This window comes from Primulina tabacum, chromosome 1 (assembly GCF_025594145.1).
Source record: "Primulina tabacum isolate GXHZ01 chromosome 1, ASM2559414v2, whole genome shotgun sequence".
In the NCBI taxonomy this organism is placed as follows: Eukaryota; Viridiplantae; Streptophyta; class Magnoliopsida; order Lamiales; family Gesneriaceae; genus Primulina; species Primulina tabacum.
Window position 1 is genome coordinate 40,751,011 of NC_134550.1, and position 18,869 is coordinate 40,769,879.

An 18,869-nucleotide genomic window follows, 5' to 3' on the forward strand; every position below is an offset into this window, starting at 1 on the left:
TGATAGTCGGTAAACAAGTCAAAGTGTAATTCTAGCACATAGAGTCTCAATGTTGTCCCAAGTCATAAGGACTAATGGTGTACAACCATAAACTAGGACTTTTCCACTCGATAAGTGAGAACCACTTGGAAAGTCCTTTATGGAGGGTTGTTCAGTGCACTCTACAAGGAGCACCTATCTGCATGCTCGGACATCACAATGTCCCCTACCAATGAAACATGGTACGCACATCGCAGATACTAGTCTCGAACTCGAGCGGCCTATATCCTTCTTAGCGGCGGCTGAATCGACTAGGAACTGTTTAGAATATACAGTATTCCAAATATGAGTTTAATGATACTCATCATATGAGCATCTCATATTCTTTCTACTATTTGTATATTCAAGGACTTTATCTATGCAACTAGCATGGGTATACAGATAAAGAAGTGCCAAAATAATAAATTCAAATATTATTAAAATAGAGACTGTTCATACATAGAGTTTAAACATGAACCTTCGGCCAACACTTGGCTCGACGGGCACCTACTCTAACATATCAAACATCCCAACCATCAATCATTCCCAAGTTTCTAGCCAAATTAAATTCTAACAAAGGTATAATTTTAACTCTTAAGATCATGATTAAAACTTAACCTACATCAAACCTTAGGTTCCCAAAAATAAATTAACTTACTATGGAGTCTTATAACTTAACTAATTACTCAAGTTTATCTTAAATTGTAGACACTCTAAATTCTTAATTTGCCACAGCATTAATTTACTAGCGTTCAAACTTTCAAACCAAATGTTAATCTATCCTACGAAGCCCTTGATTAGCATTTATTATAACATTATAACCCAGATGTTTCAAAATTCTAAATATCCCTTCAAGCCTAAATCATCAAAAAAATTCGTATACTTTAAACCATTCGCTTCTCACTTATTGCTAAACAAGTCCCCAAATATCTTAAAAATTACAAAAATAATTCTTACTTTCCTCGAATATTATCCAATTTGTCCTTAATCTCGAGAATTCCACAATTACCCATAAGTTCTTGACGTTCTTAATATCATTTTATAGGTTTCTCGTAACATAAAGTTTAATAACTCTTAAGATTATTAGACCCAAGATCAATTCTCATAACCTTGAAAATTACTTATTTTACCCAAGTGTTCCTCAAAAGTTCGAATTTAATCCTCAAAATTTTAAAATTTGCAATTTGGTCCTTAAAATTCTCGAAGATTACAATTTTGGCCCATATAACTCCTCGAAATTTGCATTTTTTTCCATAAAATTTTTGACTTGGCCTCATTAAACCTTAAAATTCTCAAAACTAAAAATTTAATCCTAAAGTTTAGTAAATTCGAAATAGTATCTTAGAATTTTATTGTTGCACTTAGGTCCTCAAATTATTGATTAATACAGTTAGATTCTTAAAATTCTCAATCCATGCAATTCAATCCTTAGGTCCCACTAGGTAGAGCATGCATCCTAAATAAATTCTACGTTTTTATACTTGCAAAGATCGTCGTAGTTTTCGAATCTTTAATCCTTATATGGAATCCTCAAAAATTAATTCAACTAGCAACCACGAACTATCAATAATTTCTTAGAAATTCTACAAGTCCCAAAAGCATTCAGAATTTTCAAGATTAACTTATGACCCATAGGGAGGACATCAATACTACTAACCTACAAATCAATATAGTCAAATCATTATCAACCTCTTTTAAAGCCCAATATTCAAATTCTTAGACACATCCAATTCCAAATGTAACCAACATGCAATTTAATCTAGTTTTTAAAACAGTAAATCCTTAAATCATAAAAGCAGTTAAACATATACCGTAGATCATCATAAAATGTAAATCATGTTAACATGCAGGTGATAAGAGTTAATCATTTAAAACATTTAAATCATAAAAGCTTACAGACTTGAGGCTTGAAGACTGAGCGGCATAAGCTGACGGTGGCACAACCCTATACAGGACCCTTGCATTGATACCAACTATAACGTCTCACTCATTTTTTAAAATTTTACTGGACATTTTTTTAAAATAAAAACTCGCATTTTAGAAATAACATTTAAAATAATCGTTATCATTTGACAGTAAAAATAATGCAGTTTAAATTATTCAAATAATCATATTTATTTGACAAAGTAAAATCTTGCAGTTTAAAATAGCCATAAACGAATAAAAATTTTAAAATCATCAACGTATGGAAATATTCATCTCCTCTCAATCTCATAAATCGTAATGTGGAAAACATGTGGTCCTCGGGTCGTGTCACCGCACCATGTCTGCCTAATCAGAGCTCGGCACCTCCAGTCTCCTCAACATTTAGCTCACCTGCATCACACACGCATAGTGAGTCTAAAGACTCAACACACCTGTACCAGGAAAAACAAGTACATATACATAGCACACAGCAGTGAAAAATATCATACTCAATATATCTTTCATGAAATTAAAAGCATAACATAAATGTGTTGTGTAAAATCATATCGTGTCAAAGCATGTCATCTCATGTCATCATATACGTAAACATGTCGTATCCTTTTAAAACATGATAATAATCATAGCATGTATCATCAGTATCAGCATATACGTGTTAAAGCATATAATCTCATGTCATCATATACGTAAACATTTTTTTTAATTGAATTCAGTTCGTTAGTTGTGACTTTCGTATCAGCTCTATCGTATCAGCTTTATCGATGGATCCATTTACGTATAACCACGGTACCGGGCAGCGAGGGACATCAACGATAGCATTACCCGTCCACTGAGCCCGGGCCTCAGTTCATCATATCTCATATCATCGTATACATATACATCATCAGTTACAACCAATTCCCATCCTTCAAAAACATAATCATATTCACCACTTAATAAAAACATGCATATACGTAATTTTTTCCTTTAAACCAAGCATACAACGTATTTATCGTAACTCCATAAAATTCATGAACATGATGCATAAACATTTAAAACATGATAAAATGTGATCAGGACGCTGCCTTGACCAAAATCTCACCCCGGGGGCAAAATGACCATTTTGCACCTAGAAACCCAAAAATTAGTGTTTTGCCTCTAGACGTAAGATTTCACGTTTTTGACATTTTCATAATTCTACTGACTCTAACATGTTCCAAATAATTATTTAAGCCTAAATGAATTTTCTCCTATTTTTATTTGGCTTAAATCGATGACTTTTAAATTAATCTTTAAATATAACATATTAATGCGCTTTAATCCCGAATTAAACCAAACCTTAGCATAAAATTCCCAATTAAAAACTTAGACTTCTAATAATTATTTGAGCTTAAATATAATTTCTCATAATTTTATTAAGTTTAAATCTAGGCTGTTTCAATTCATCCTTTACTTAACGTTTTGTGCGGTGATTAAATCCCGGATAATTCCAAAACTCATTATTTTGATCCGAAGCTTACCAAACTCCTAAAAATATCCCAAAACATATTTATAAGCATTCATAGACGTAAAATCGAACTCATTTCATAACTTAACTAAATTGTTTTAAAACTTGGACCGGAGACCCGATTTTAACCCGAATCGAACCGAAATTTAACCAAAACTTTCTCAGCTTTTTACCACACATTATAAACTCTTAAAAGAACTTAATTTCCCCAAAACCATCCTCTTAGCCCTTCGAACAAACCTTGGATAGCAGCTGAAAAAATACAGCAGCAATCGCTCAACCTTTGCCGAGACCCTAGTGTTGGATCCCGGTTTTCTACACGCCCAAACGCAGCGGAAGTTTTAAAATTTTATTTATTTTGACAATCAAAATATGTTTTGCTTTGGGCGCTCGTATGATTTTAACAAAAACATTCATAGGGCGTTAGAATTTTATACCTTTGGTGATTAAATCACTTGACTCCAACTAATCCGGTATAAGCGGATCTAGCTCTTGATGAATCCCTACGAACTTTCTTCAAGGACTTCTTTCTTCTAATCAGGTCCACGACTAGATGATTTGTTCCTCTTCTAATTCGCACTAGAAAATTCGAAGAAGTTTTTGCGTAGAGATAGAACACGAAAAAAAAATTGATTCAATTCCATTAATTAGAATTGCCGAAAACTTCTTGTAAAAGAAAGAAGAATTTTTCGAGAGCAGCCCCCTTTGGGAAGAGCCGAAAGTTGCTTGAAGAAGAATGACTTTCGGATGCTTCATTTTTAAAATAAGAATCAAATCTTATCTTTTTGTCTAATCTACAATTTACTTAATTAATTAGATTAATTAAGTCAATCAAAGATTCTACAAATATTTGGTGCCAAATCATGAAACTCTCGGATGCATGTTATTAAATAAGAATCAAATTTTTATTATTATTTTTCTAATCATTTCTTTACTTAATTAATCTAATTAATTAAGTTAATTAACGATTCCAAAAAATTGCATCCCTTAAGTCTCGAAGATCTCATAATCCAATTTATGTGGAGGCTATGATTTTAGGTCAAAAATTTTAAAATAAAAATTACATGACCTAATTACCATAATTAACATTAATAGGCTTGATTAATTAATTGGGCTAGTCCAACTAGTTTAATTAATTAATCAAAGTCCATTACGAACTTTAATTATTTAGTATGTTGGACTTGTACTCCTACAAGCCTATTAAACATACTTCCCACTATATTTAATACAATATTTAATAAACTCAACTTTTGAGTTTAATAAATTAAATTCATTATAAATTCAACATTTAAATTTATTATTAAAATTATAAATTCAACTCCTTGAATTTTATCACCTCCAAAATTTAATATTTAATAAACCCAACTTTTGAGTTTAATAAATTTAATTCTCAAATTTTATAAATTCAACCCTTTGAATTTATTCTCTCCAAATTTCATAAATTCAACTTCTTGAACTTACTCTCTCATAAATTCAACTCCTTGAATTTATTTTCTCAAAATTTAATTATCATAAATTCAACTCCTTGAATTTACTATATCATAATATAAATTCAAATCCTTGAATTTTTTCTCTTAACGGGAACAAACGATCCAGTGCTTGTGTGACCCTCAATGGTTCAGGATACAGCTAGCCGTGGGTTCACAACTCTTTGTGATTCATGACATAATCCTTTATTCGGGCTTACCCTTGTTAGCCCCATTCTTTTCATCAACACCTTGATTAAGAATTTCAGAACTCATTTCTGATTGCACCCATCGGATCATGGTAAGAGCGTCTAGTAGCATCGCCCCATGATCCCCTAGGTATCATTGATAGTGCCTGCAAGAAGCAGTTTATGATTTGCGTAGAGTACGGTCCCTTCATCTCATATATCCCGATCGAATCTGCAACCATTGATTCATTGAGGGTTGCATAATAATTCGATAACTATGTGACACATATAATAGTGGCATCGCGTGTACTATTGGAAAACTCCTTCTCCATCGTACATCTCATACTCTGGCCAGAGATTCCATGCAATATTATTACATCAGATCACATAGGATATCCACACCCGTAAGTGAGTGGTGAATCCCCGACTAAAATGCACTGGCTCCTATATGTGTCGCAACTGTACCCAACCTCGCCACATGATGACTCTCCTGGAGCCGGTAAACGAGTCAAAGCACAGCCCTAGCATATAGAGCCTCAGTGTTGTCACGGGTTTTAAGACTGATTGTAGAACCCGTAAATCAGTAGACGTATAAGCCATGCATAATTCTAGATTTTTAAATTTAATTGACTTCATTGCATGATTATTTTAAATGCATTTGTTTGAAGTTAATTATTTATTATTTCAGTTCAGCAGTTTGATTTTTAGCATTTCAGTTATTTCAGTGAGGCCGGACTGGAGTTGGAGTTTTGAGATAGAATTTAAGATTTGAGAAATATTTCCAGAAGTTAATTTAGCTAGCAAGTAAGTTCATTTAAGTTAAAAAGAAGTTTAAGGAATTATTTAAGTTAGTTGAGGATTTTAATTTAATTATTTGAGGTGATTAAGAAATGAACTCATTTAAGTTATTAAATTAATGGGTTAGCTCACTAAATTAATTAAAGGATTAGTAAGGCTTTCAAGGATTATTAGTTGACTAGATAACAATATTTCCCCTTCATTTTATTGCAATTTTCGGCCCCCATAGTTGCTAGACAATTTAATTGCCAACTCATCAACCTTTTGACCATTTCTTTGCATGTAAGTTGTAGGATAATTCTAGGATTTTTGGGAGCACAATTTAATTAATTAATGGACATATCCTAGACTAGAAAATAAGCAAAATTTCGGCCACCACCTCCTAGAAGCATCCACCAACTCATTTGATATCAATTCAAAATTCAAATTCAAAAGGGGAGTGGACTTGGTCTTGATATGATCCTATTTTTGTGCACCCTTCTCCTCACCTTCATAACCACTCAATCCCTCTCCCTCTCCACCGAAATACCTCACCATTCAGATCCATTTTCAGTGTAAAAATCGTGAGTCTTAGCTAGAGGGAAGGCAAGAAAAAAATCGAGAACTAGAAAGAGCAAGAGAAGCGCTCCACCTCCTCCGTGCCGCGTCGTCGTTGTTTCGTTCGTTTTCTTTCAAAACGAAACCAGGCATGTCTAGATTTCTTTCAAACCTCAATCAAGTCATATTATCGTTTATTTTTCAGTACATGATCATGTTTTAGCAAGCAAAAACCGAGATACATGTCAAAATATTTTGGAACACACATGCAGAATTTCGGCCCTTCCCTTGACAAGCTTCACGTTTTTCTGAGTTTTGATGGTTTCAGGTATTGGATCGACTCCAGGCTCTCAAGGCGGCTTGTATACATGTAGTAGGATGCATTAGGACCATGTTGGTCCATTCAAACCAGCCCCATGCTTGCTGGAAATTCAGAATGACAGCAAGTTCCCCATAAGTGCAGAAATGTGATTCGAAAATTCAGTTTGGATGTCAAGGAGGAAGGATCTGATCTTGGCTGCCCCAAGGGCCTTTAGCCATGGTTGGATCACTTCCCTAGCATGTCTAAGACGTGACTAAGTTGCCCTTTTGGTGGCTTGGTCCATGGCTCATCGGTTTTTAAATAATCAACAAGAACAGCCCCTTTCCCCATTCGGCCCTTCCATTTTTCAGCATATGGTTCGTTTCTTTTGTGGCTTGGTGTGGATCTTGGTTGGCCTATGGCCCTTAGCCACGGTTCATATCATGCTCCTAGATGTCTAGATCGTGCCATGGTCAATCAAATGGCCACTGGAACGACGCAAGACATCGATCATAGCATAAACACCACACACGCATGCATGTTGCTCTCGGTTGGACCCTTCGGGTAAGATATGGTGTGATGCGGATTGTGGCTGGCCTAGGGCCCTTAGCCATGGTTCAAATCATTCCTTGGGATGTTGGTAAGAGTCTCTGGTCGGTGGTTCACGCCCCAATGGCCGGTAGCCTCGAAAACGACACAAGGAAAAACAAGTGCGCAGCTGCTGTATCTTTTGACAGCAAGTATGCTGCTGTTCAGAAGCGTCGTTTGAGTTCTTGGTTGGCTTTTAGCCCATGGACTTGGACTGGACAGTGCCTCATTGAGTTGGGAAGGTCATGTTTTTGACCGTTCGTCATTTGGATCATTTTTGAGGTCGTACGAGAATTTACGGTGCAATGTGCCAAATTGACTCTCGAAAGAGCGTTTCGTGTTTTGGCCTCCATTCCACCTAGATTTCGACCCTATCATTTTAGGAACATTATTTTATGATTTTTCAGCGTATTTTAATCATGACTATACGTCAGTTCAGTGTCGGTTCAGGTTGGCTCTGAGTCATGATTAAATGCGAAGTCATTAGGCGTCATAGTCGCATCTTTTGAACGTAAATTGCATAGTTGGTTAAGTTTAAGCTATTGCATATTTTTCATAGCACAGTTAGGTTGCAGCGAGCCTGGGAACGATCCAATCCAATCCAGTTGGTAAAATTACAGGAATTTTCATTATGCCAGTTAATTATTTTACGTGCATTAAATAGAAAATGATTATTTTTGAGATTTATGCGATATGGCTTGTGGTTCATTCACTATGTGGGAGTGTTATTTTATACGGTCGCCAGTGACCGATCAGTTCAGTATGGTACCACCCGGTCGCCAGTGACCGGCCAGCTCAGTTCAGTTTCAGCCTCCCCGGTAGCCAGTTACCGATCAGTTCAGCTTAGTGCAGTGGCCACAGGCGTAAAACATAATCTCAATAGAAAATTTTACCAGATATTTCAGTACAGGCTCCAAGGAGCAAATATTTTTACAGTGACTTCCAGTTCAGTTATGCACGTATTATAATTGCTCAGTACAGATTATTTTCAGTATGCCTCAGGACAGGATATGTTAACTCATGCATATTTTAAATTCAGATTTTTACTCGTTACCTGCGATTTATGCATGCTGAGTCTTTAGGCTCACTAGACTTGATTGTTGTAGGTACTGATGAGGCCAGGGCCGAGGGCGGGGACCAGTGAGCCAGCTTGGGTCGGCAGTAGTGGCACCCGAGGACCTCAGTGCAGCAGTTGTTATGTTTTTCCGCAAACAATTTTATCAGTTGTTGGATATTTTTAAATTGTGATTTTTGGCAAACTTTGATTTTCTTCCGCTGCAATTATTTTGAAATATTGAACTTGTTTCACCAGTGATTTTATGAGCGAGGCCATTAAGTTCTTTTTTAAAAAAAAAAAAAAAAAAAATTTTTAATTTTCCCCAAATTTTCAAGCAAGTAGTTCGAGGGCCTACACAGTTGGTATCAGAGCGGTGGTTCTGTATAGGGTTTCACTACTACTGACCGCGAGAAGCTCACGAAGCCACGCCTTTGGTCTGTAAGTTTTTCAGTTCAGCATTTTGTTCAGCATTTCAGTTATAGCATGAATTATTTTGTCAGCATGCTTCCAGATTTTCAGTATTTCAGAGTTCATTTAAAATAAATTATGGAATTATGCATGTTAGTTACGTATGGGTTATGTTGGAACAGTATGCCCCCTAGACGCATCTTAGAGCGCAACAGGGAGGAGCGTAGACCAGAGGGAGACCTACCACCTCCTCCACCGCCCCTACAGGACATGAGTGCCCAGATGTTAGCTGGGATGGCACAGTTCTTCGCACAGTTTGCGGGGGGCAATGCCGCAGCCGTAGCCGCAGCCGCAGCCAGGCCGACAGGGCCCGAGGCAGTGTATGAGCGATTCATGAAGATGCGCCCGAAGGAGTTCTCTGGGGCATCAGACCCCATGGTTGCCGAGGGATGGATCAAATCCCTCGAGGTTATCTTCGATTTTATGGAGCTGGGGGACGCAGACCGAGTCCGATGTGCCACCTACTTGTTCACTGGAGACGCCCGCTTGTGGTGGGAAGGAGCTTCGGTAGCCCTGACATTGGCTACACTTTCTTGGACCCGCTTTACGGAGGTTTTCTACTCCAAGTATTTTGCCGAGGAGGTTCGCACCAGGCTGACCACCGAGTTCATGAGCCTGAGACAGGGGGATATGTCGGTTACGGAGTTTATCCGTAAGTTCGAGAGGGGCTGTCACTTTGTGCCCCTGATAGCGAATGATGCCAGAGCCAAGCTGATGCACTTCCTGGTGGGTTTACGGCCGATCTTGCGCCGGGATGTTAGGGTATCTGACCCTGCTACTTATGAGATTGCCGTCTCCAAGGCCTTAGCCGCAGAGCAGGATCTGCGGGATATCGAGAGGGATCGCCAGGGCAAGCGCCAAGTCCAGGCACCGCACCGCCCTCCTCCTCTTCAGCATCAGCAGCAGAATAAGAGGCCTTTTCATGGACCGCCCAGGAACAGAGGCCAGCAGCAGCAGCAGCAGCAGCAGCGGGGACGCCCAGCCCCGAGGACTCAGGAGCACCCAGTCTGTCCCAGGTGCTCACGTCGCCATCCTGGAGCATGTATGGCTGGCTCAGGAAAGTGTTTTAAGTGTGGCAGTCCAGACCACATGTTGCTGCAGTGCCCTCAGAGGAATCTGCCTACCCAAGGCAGAGGTTTTGCTCTCCATGCCGCGGAAGCCAACCCGGAGACTATGTTGTTGACAGGTACCTTTAAACTTTAAGTTATTATTTGAAGTTCCGCATGTTGGGATTCGGGATTTAGATTTTGAACTTAGAACTGTTATAGGATTGCATGCTCTACTCAGATTTATTTCGGGGAAATTAAGCTAGAGGAACCTAGACCTTTGCATGTCTATAAGTTTAGATCTTGTAGTGGGATTCAACTTAGAGCTCCGCTCTTTCAGGGAGAATTTTTATATCTGGTTCCGCTACCAAGGCCTTGATAGATTCAGGGGCCACTCACTCATTTATTTCGGAGGTCTTTGCAAACTTTCTCAAGATCCAGACCATTGGGCTAGATACAGCCTTTTCAGTAGTGTTGCCGTCAGGAGAGGAGATGGCAGCTACCAATGTTATCCGAGATATAGACCTTGAGTTGCACGGTAATCTTGTTTATGCGGATCTGATTGTGCTACCGATGCCGGAATTTGACATCATCCTAGGGATGGACTGGCTATTGAGGAACAGAGTGTTGATAGACTTCCAGCGGAGATCCGTTCTTGTCCGACCGCCTGGAATGGAGCAGTTCTTATTTGAGCCGGACAGGTACTTTTCCTTACCGCGCATTATTCCTTATGTTTAGGCTAGGAAGCTCATGCATAGAGGGTGTCGGGCATTTCTAGCAACCTTTTTATCTGTCCCCGATGAACCCAGCCAGTCAGCCTCAGATGTTCCGATTGTTAGAGATTTCTTAGACGTTTTTCCCGAAGACGTCTCTGGTATGCCACCAGAGAGAGAGGTGGAGTTTTCCGTTGAGCTTACGCCAGGTACGACTCCGATATCCAAAGCGCCATACCGACTAGCACCGACAGAGATGGCAAAGCTTAAGAAGCAGATCCAGGAACTTCTCGACAAGGAGTTCATTCGCCCGAGCTTTTCTCCATGGGGCGCGCCAGTCTTATTCGTTAAAAAGAAGGATGGCTCGATGAGGCTTTGCATTGACTACAGGGAGTTGAACAGGGTTACAGTGAAGAATAAATACCCACTGCCGAGGATTGAGGATCTGTTTGACCAGTTGCAGGGAGCTTCGATTTTCTCCAAGATAGATCTGCGTTCCGGTTATCACCAGTTGAGGGTGAGAGATGCTGATGTCTCGAAGACAGCTTTCAGGACTCGTTATGGCCACTACGAGTTCCTAGTGATGCCGTTTGGTCTGACGAATGCGCCAGCGATCTTCATGGATCTAATGAATCGCGTATTTCAGCCGTACCTCGACCAGTTTGTGATACTGTTCATAGATGACATTCTCGTCTACTCCAAGAGTCGGGAGGAGCACAGCAGGCATCTGACCACAGTGTTGCAGACATTGCAGAAACATAAACTATTCGCAAAGTTCAGTAAGTGCGAATTCTGGTTAGAGAAGGTGGCGTTCTTGGGCCACATTGTTTCTAGCAGTGGCATTGAGGTAGACCCGGCGAAAGTTGTAGCAGTCAGAGATTGGGTTGTGCCTCAGAATGCATCAGAGATCCGCAGTTTTCTTGGGCTAGCAGGATATTACAGGAAATTCATCCAGGGATTCTCCTCTATAGCCGTTCCACTCACAGCACTGACCAAGAAAAATGTAAAGTTTGTGTGGAGCGAGGAGTGTCAGAAGAGCTTCGATACTTTGAAGCAAGCTCTTATCTCAGCACCCGTTTTGGCTGTACCGTCAGGATCTGGTGAGTTTGTCCTTTATACCGATGCTTCGAAGCTTGGTTTAGGTGCAGTTTTGATGCAGCATGGGAGAGTGATAGCGTATGCTTCTCGACAGCTGAAAATCCACGAGAAGAATTACCCTACCCATGATCTGGAGTTAGCGGCCGTAGTTTTTGCTTTGAAGATTTGGAGGCACTATCTGTATGGAGAGAAGTGCCAGATCTTTACCGACCATAAGAGCCTCAAGTATTTCTTTACGCAGAAGGAGCTGAACATGCGTCAGAGACGTTGGTTGGAGCTTGTGAAAGACTACGATTGTGACATTAGCTACCACCCGGGTAAAGCTAATGTAGTTGCGGATGCTTTGAGCAGGAAAGTCGCAGTGATGGCTCATTTGACGATTCAGAAACCTCTTCAGATCGAGATGCAGAGGTTTGATCTTGAGACTTACCCTCGAGGTAGAGTTCCTCGTTTATCTACCTTGACTATCCAGTCCTCTCTTATTGACCGTATTCGCAGCGGTCAGGCAGCAGATGAGCAGTTGGCACAGTGGAAGAAGAGAGATGAAGCTAAGGGCAGTGTTTTGTATTCAGTCAGCGACGGTATTGTGAGATACCGAGATAGGATATGGGTTCCCAGCAGTGATTCTATCCGAGCAGACATCTTATCAGAGGCCCATACGTCCCCGTACTCCATTCACCCTGGGAGTACGAAGATGTACAAAGATCTGCAGCTATTGTATTGGTGGCCAGGAATGAAGAAGGACATCAGGCGTTTTGTATCCGAGTGCCTGACTTGCCAGTTAGTGAAGGCCGAGCATCAGAGACCAGCAGGTTTGCTCAAGCCTCTTCCTATTCCCGAGTGGAAGTGGGAGAACATTACCATGGACTTTGTGACCGGATTGCCGAGGTCAGCCAAAGGATCGAATGCTATCTGGGTGATTGTAGATCGTCTTACCAAATCAGCGCACTTCTTGCCTATTAAGACGACTTTCACCATGGTTCAGTATGCAGAGCTGTATATCCGAGAGATAGTCCGACTCCACGGTATTCCAGTTTCTATCGTATCCGACAGAGATCCTAGATTCACTTCCTCGTTTTGGAAGAGTTTGCATTCGACTTTGGGTACGAAGTTGCTGTTTAGCACAGCTTTCCATCCGCAGACGGATGGGCAGTCGGAGCGAGTTATTCAGATCTTAGAGGATCTTCTCCGTGCTTGCGTCATTGATTTCTCTGGGAGTTGGGAGTCGAACTTACCATTGGTAGAGTTCACCTATAACAACAGTTTCCAGTCGTCTATAGGTATGGCTCCGTATGAAGCGCTGTATGGTCGCAAGTGTAGATCTCCTGTTCATTGGGATGAAGTAGGAGAGAGAGCAGAGTTGGGTCCAGAGATGGTTCAGCAGGCAGCAGATGTAGTAGTCAAGATCCGTGATAGGATGAGGACTGCCCAGAGCCGACAGAAGAGTTATGCCGATCAGCGGAGGAGAGAGTTAGAGTTTGCAGTGGGCGATCATGTCTTCGTGAAAGTGGCACCTATGAAGGGTGTCATGAGATTTGGCAAGAAAGGGAAGCTCAGTCCGAGATTCATTGGACCGTTTGAGATCCTTGACAGAGTTGGGACGCTAGCGTATCGTGTGGCTCTTCCGCCAAATCTGGCCGGAGTACACAATGTCTTTCACGTCTCCATGCTGAGGAAGTATATGGCAAATCCTTCGCATGTGCTGAATTTCGAGCCGTTGCAGCTTACTCCGAACTTATCTTATGAGGAGAGACCCGTGCAGATCTTAGACAGACAGGAGAAGAAACTTCGGAACAAGTTGGTTAAGCGAGTCAAAGTCAAATGGCTCAACCATTCAGAGGAGGAAGCTACGTGGGAGTCTGAGCCGGAGATGAGAAGTCGATACCCTGAGTTATTCGGTGAGTTCTAATTTCGAGGACGAAATTTATTTAAGGGGGGAAGGATTGTAGAACCCGTAAATCAGTAGACGTATAAGCCATGCATAATTCTAGATTTTTAAATTTAATTGACTTCATTGCATGATTATTTTAAATGCATTTGTTTGAAGTTAATTATTTATTATTTCAGTTCAGCAGTTTGATTTTTAGCATTTCAGTTATTTCAGTGAGGCCGGACTGGAGTTGGAGTTTTGAGATAGAATTTAAGATTTGAGAAATATTTCCAGAAGTTAATTTAGCTAGCAAGTAAGTTCATTTAAGTTAAAAAGAAGTTTAAGGAATTATTTAAGTTAGTTGAGGATTTTAATTTAATTATTTGAGGTGATTAAGAAATGAACTCATTTAAGTTATTAAATTAATGGGTTAGCTCACTAAATTAATTAAAGGATTAGTAAGGCTTTCAAGGATTATTAGTTGACTAGATAACAATATTTCCCCTTCATTTTATTGCAATTTTCGGCCCCCATAGTTGCTAGACAATTTAATTGCCAACTCATCAACCTTTTGACCATTTCTTTGCATGTAAGTTGTAGGATAATTCTAGGATTTTTGGGAGCACAATTTAATTAATTAATGGACATATCCTAGACTAGAAAATAAGCAAAATTTCGGCCACCACCTCCTAGAAGCATCCACCAACTCATTTGATATCAATTCAAAATTCAAATTCAAAAGGGGAGTGGACTTGGTCTTGATATGATCCTATTTTTGTGCACCCTTCTCCTCACCTTCATAACCACTCAATCCCTCTCCCTCTCCACCGAAATACCTCACCATTCAGATCCATTTTCAGTGTAAAAATCGTGAGTCTTAGCTAGAGGGAAGGCAAGAAAAAAATCGAGAACTAGAAAGAGCAAGAGAAGCGCTCCACCTCCTCCGTGCCGCGTCGTCGTTGTTTCGTTCGTTTTCTTTCAAAACGAAACCAGGCATGTCTAGATTTCTTTCAAACCTCAATCAAGTCATATTATCATTTATTTTTCAGTACATGATCATGTTTTAGCAAGCAAAAACCGAGATACATGTCAAAATATTTTGGAACACACATGCAGAATTTCGGCCCTTCCCTTGACAAGCTTCACGTTTTTCTGAGTTTTGATGGTTTCAGGTATTGGATCGACTCCAGGCTCTCAAGGCGGCTTGTATACATGTAGTAGGATGCATTAGGACCATGTTGGTCCATTCAAACCAGACCCATGCTTGCTGGAAATTCAGAATGACAGCAAGTTCCCCATAAGTGCAGAAATGTGATTCGAAAATTCAGTTTGGATGTCAAGGAGGAAGGATCTGATCTTGGCTGCCCCAAGGGCCTTTAGCCATGGTTGGATCACTTCCCTAGCATGTCTAAGACGTGACTAAGTTGCCCTTTTGGTGGCTTGGTCCATGGCTCATCGGTTTTTAAATAATCAACAAGAACAGCCCCTTTCCCCATTCGGCCCTTCCATTTTTCAGCATATGGTTCGTTTCTTTTGTGGCTTGGTGTGGATCTTGGTTGGCCTATGGCCCTTAGCCACGGTTCATATCATGCTCCTAGATGTCTAGATCGTGCCATGGTCAATCAAATGGCCACTGGAACGACGCAAGACATCGATCATAGCATAAACACCACACACGCATGCATGTTGCTCTCGGTTGGACCCTTCGGGTAAGATATGGTGTGATGCGGATTGTGGCTGGCCTAGGGCCCTTAGCCATGGTTCAAATCATTCCTTGGGATGTTGGTAAGAGTCTCTGGTCGGTGGTTCACGCCCCAATGGCCGGTAGCCTCGAAAACGACACAAGGAAAAACAAGTGCGCAGCTGCTGTATCTTTTGACAGCAAGTATGCTGCTGTTCAGAAGCGTCGTTTGAGTTCTTGGTTGGCTTTTAGCCCATGGCCTTGGACTGGACAGTGCCTCATTGAGTTGGGAAGGTCATGTTTTTGACCGTTCGTCATTTGGATCATTTTTGAGGTCGTACGAGAATTTACGGTGCAATGTGCCAAATTGACTCTCGAAAGAGCGTTTCGTGTTTTGGCCTCCATTCCACCTAGATTTCGACCCTATCATTTTAGGAACATTATTTTATGATTTTTCAGCGTATTTTAATCATGACTATACGTCAGTTCAGTGTCGGTTCAGGTTGGCTCTGAGTCATGATTAAATGCGAAGTCATTAGGCGTCATAGTCGCATCTTTTGAACGTAAATTGCATAGTTGGTTAAGTTTAAGCTATTGCATATTTTTCATAGCACAGTTAGGTTGCAGCGAGCCTGGGAACGATCCAATCCAATCCAGTTGGTAAAATTACAGGAATTTTCATTATGCCAGTTAATTATTTTACGTGCATTAAATAGAAAATGATTATTTTTGAGATTTATGCGATATGGCTTGTGGTTCATTCACTATGTGGGAGTGTTATTTTATACGGTCGCCAGTGACCGATCAGTTCAGTATGGTACCACCCGGTCGCCAGTGACCGGCCAGCTCAGTTCAGTTTCAGCCTCCCCGGTAGCCAGTTACCGATCAGTTCAGCTTAGTGCAGTGGCCACAGGCGTAAAACATAATCTCAATAGAAAATTTTACCAGATATTTCAGTACAGGCTCCAAGGAGCAAATATTTTTACAGTGACTTGCAGTTCAGTTATGCACGTATTATAATTGCTCAGTACAGATTATTTTCAGTATGCCTCAGGACAGGATATGTTAACTCATGCATATTTTAAATTCAGATTTTTACTCGTTACCTGCGATTTATGCATGCTGAGTCTTTAGGCTCACTAGACTTGATTGTTGTAGGTACTGATGAGGCCAGGGCCGAGGGCGGGGACCAGTGAGCCAGCTTGGGTCGGCAGTAGTGGCACCCGAGGACCTCAGTGCAGCAGTTGTTATGTTTTTCCGCAAACAATTTTATCAGTTGTTGGATATTTTTAAATTGTGATTTTTGGCAAACTTTGATTTTCTTCCGCTGCAATTATTTTGAAATATTGAACTTGTTTCACCAGTGATTTTATGAGCGAGGCCATTAAGTTCTTTTTTAAAAAAAAAAAAAAAAAAAAATTTTTAATTTTCCCCAAATTTTCAAGCAAGTAGTTCGAGGGCCTACACTAATGGTGTACAATCATAACCACAGACTTATCCTCTCGATGAATGATAATCACTTGAAAAGTCCGAGGGAGGGTTGTTCGGTATAATCATCATATGACTACCCATCTTCATGTTTGGCCATCTCCATGCCCTTACCAAGAAACACAATACACAACATCACTGATGCTAGTCTCGAGCTCAAGCGACCTTTATCCCTGTTTTAGGCGGCTGAATCGACTAGGAACGAATTTAGAATATGCAGTGTTTACAAATGAGTTTCAACATCGAATTACGAATCATTTGTATTAAAGCATAATCAAGGACTTTATCTAAGCTGTTTGCATGGGTATACAGATAAAGTATAACAAGACCATAAAAAGTTAAATTATATTAAAATAAAGATTGTTTATTTCACTTGAGTCAATAAATTCCCTAGCCAAACGTTGGCTTGCAGGGCATCTACTCTAACAATCTCCCACTTGCCCTAGAGCCAACTACCCATAACTTTAATCCCATTGCTTCACAATGCTTCTCAAACAATGGTCCTGGCAAGGGCTATGTAGGTGGATCAGCAACATTATCTGCAGAGGGGACTCTTTCGACCGATATGTCTCCTCTTCCCACAATCTCCCGTATGATGTGGAACTTCCTCAGTACAGGTTTGGATCGCTGATGAGACCTTGGTTCCTTTGCTTGCGCAACGGCACCAGTGTTGTTCCAGTACAACGGGACTGGATCAACTCCATTAGGAATAATGCCCAACTCTTGGACAAAATTCCTCATCCAAACTACCTCTTTTGCTGCAGCAGATGAAAAAATGTATTCAACTTCAGTGGTGGAATCTGCAACGGTGTCTTGCTTGGAACCTTTCCAAGAGACAGCCGCACCATTAAGCGTGAATACAAAGCCAGAGGTTGATTTCGAATCTCCACCCCCATAGACAATGAACAAGTTCTTAGTCCTTCGCAAGTACTTAAGAATGTCTTTCACGGCCTTCCAATGCATTGGACCAGGGTTCGCCTGATATCTGCTTGTAACACTCAGAGCGTAAGCAATGTCAGGACGTGTCGATATCATACCATACACGATACTACCAATAGCTGACGCATATGGAATACGTGTCATCATCTCTATCTCTTCATCAGTTTTGGGACACATAGCTTTAGATAGAGTAATACCATGACACATTGGTAGGTATCCTCTCTTGGACTCTTCCATAGAGAATCGTTTTATAATTGTATCGATATAGGTAGCTTGGGTGAGTCCGAGCATCCTTTTTGATCTATCTCTATAGATTTGTATTCCCAATACGTAGAATGCTTCACCCATGTCTTTCATGGAGAATTTTCTGGCTAACCATACTTTAGTTGATTGGAGTAATCCTACATCATCCCCAATGAGCAGGATATCATCAACATAAAGTACTAGGAATTTCACTGCACTCCCACTAACTTTCTTATACACACACGGTTCCTCAGGATTCTTAGCAAAACCAAACTCTTTGATAGTGCTATCAAATCTGAGGTTCCAACTCCTTGATGCCTGATTGAGACCATATATTGATCTCTGAAGTTTGCATACCTTATGCTCACTTCCTACTGATGTGTATCCCTTAGGTTGAGACATATCAATTTCCTCTTTGATGTCTCCATTGAGGAATGCAGTCTTTACATCCATTTGCCATATCTCATAGTCATACTATGCTGCTATGGCTAGTAGTATTCTAACGGACTTAAACATAGCAACTGGTGAAAAAGTTTTCTGATAGACAACTCCTTACCTTTGAGTATAACCTTTTCCAAGCAGTCTTTCTTTGAAGGTCACTACCTTCTCATTCGCCCCAAGCTTTCTTTTGTAGATCCATTTGCATCCTATGGGAACGATTCCCTCAGGTGGATCCACTAATGTCCAGACTTGGTTTGAATACATAGAGTCCATTTCTGACTGCATGGCTTCAAGCCATTTGGTTGAATCAGTATCAGATATTGCTTCTTTGAAATTCATTGGATCACATCCAACACAAGACTCATCATGGCCTTGTTTATGAAGAAGCGTATATCTTGTAGGTGGTCTAATAACCCTATCAGACCTTCTAGAAGCTTGTACTTCAACTACTGGTTCTTGGGAAATGGGTTCAACTTCTATAGTTGAGGGAGTATCTTGAATTTCTTCAAGTTCTATCATC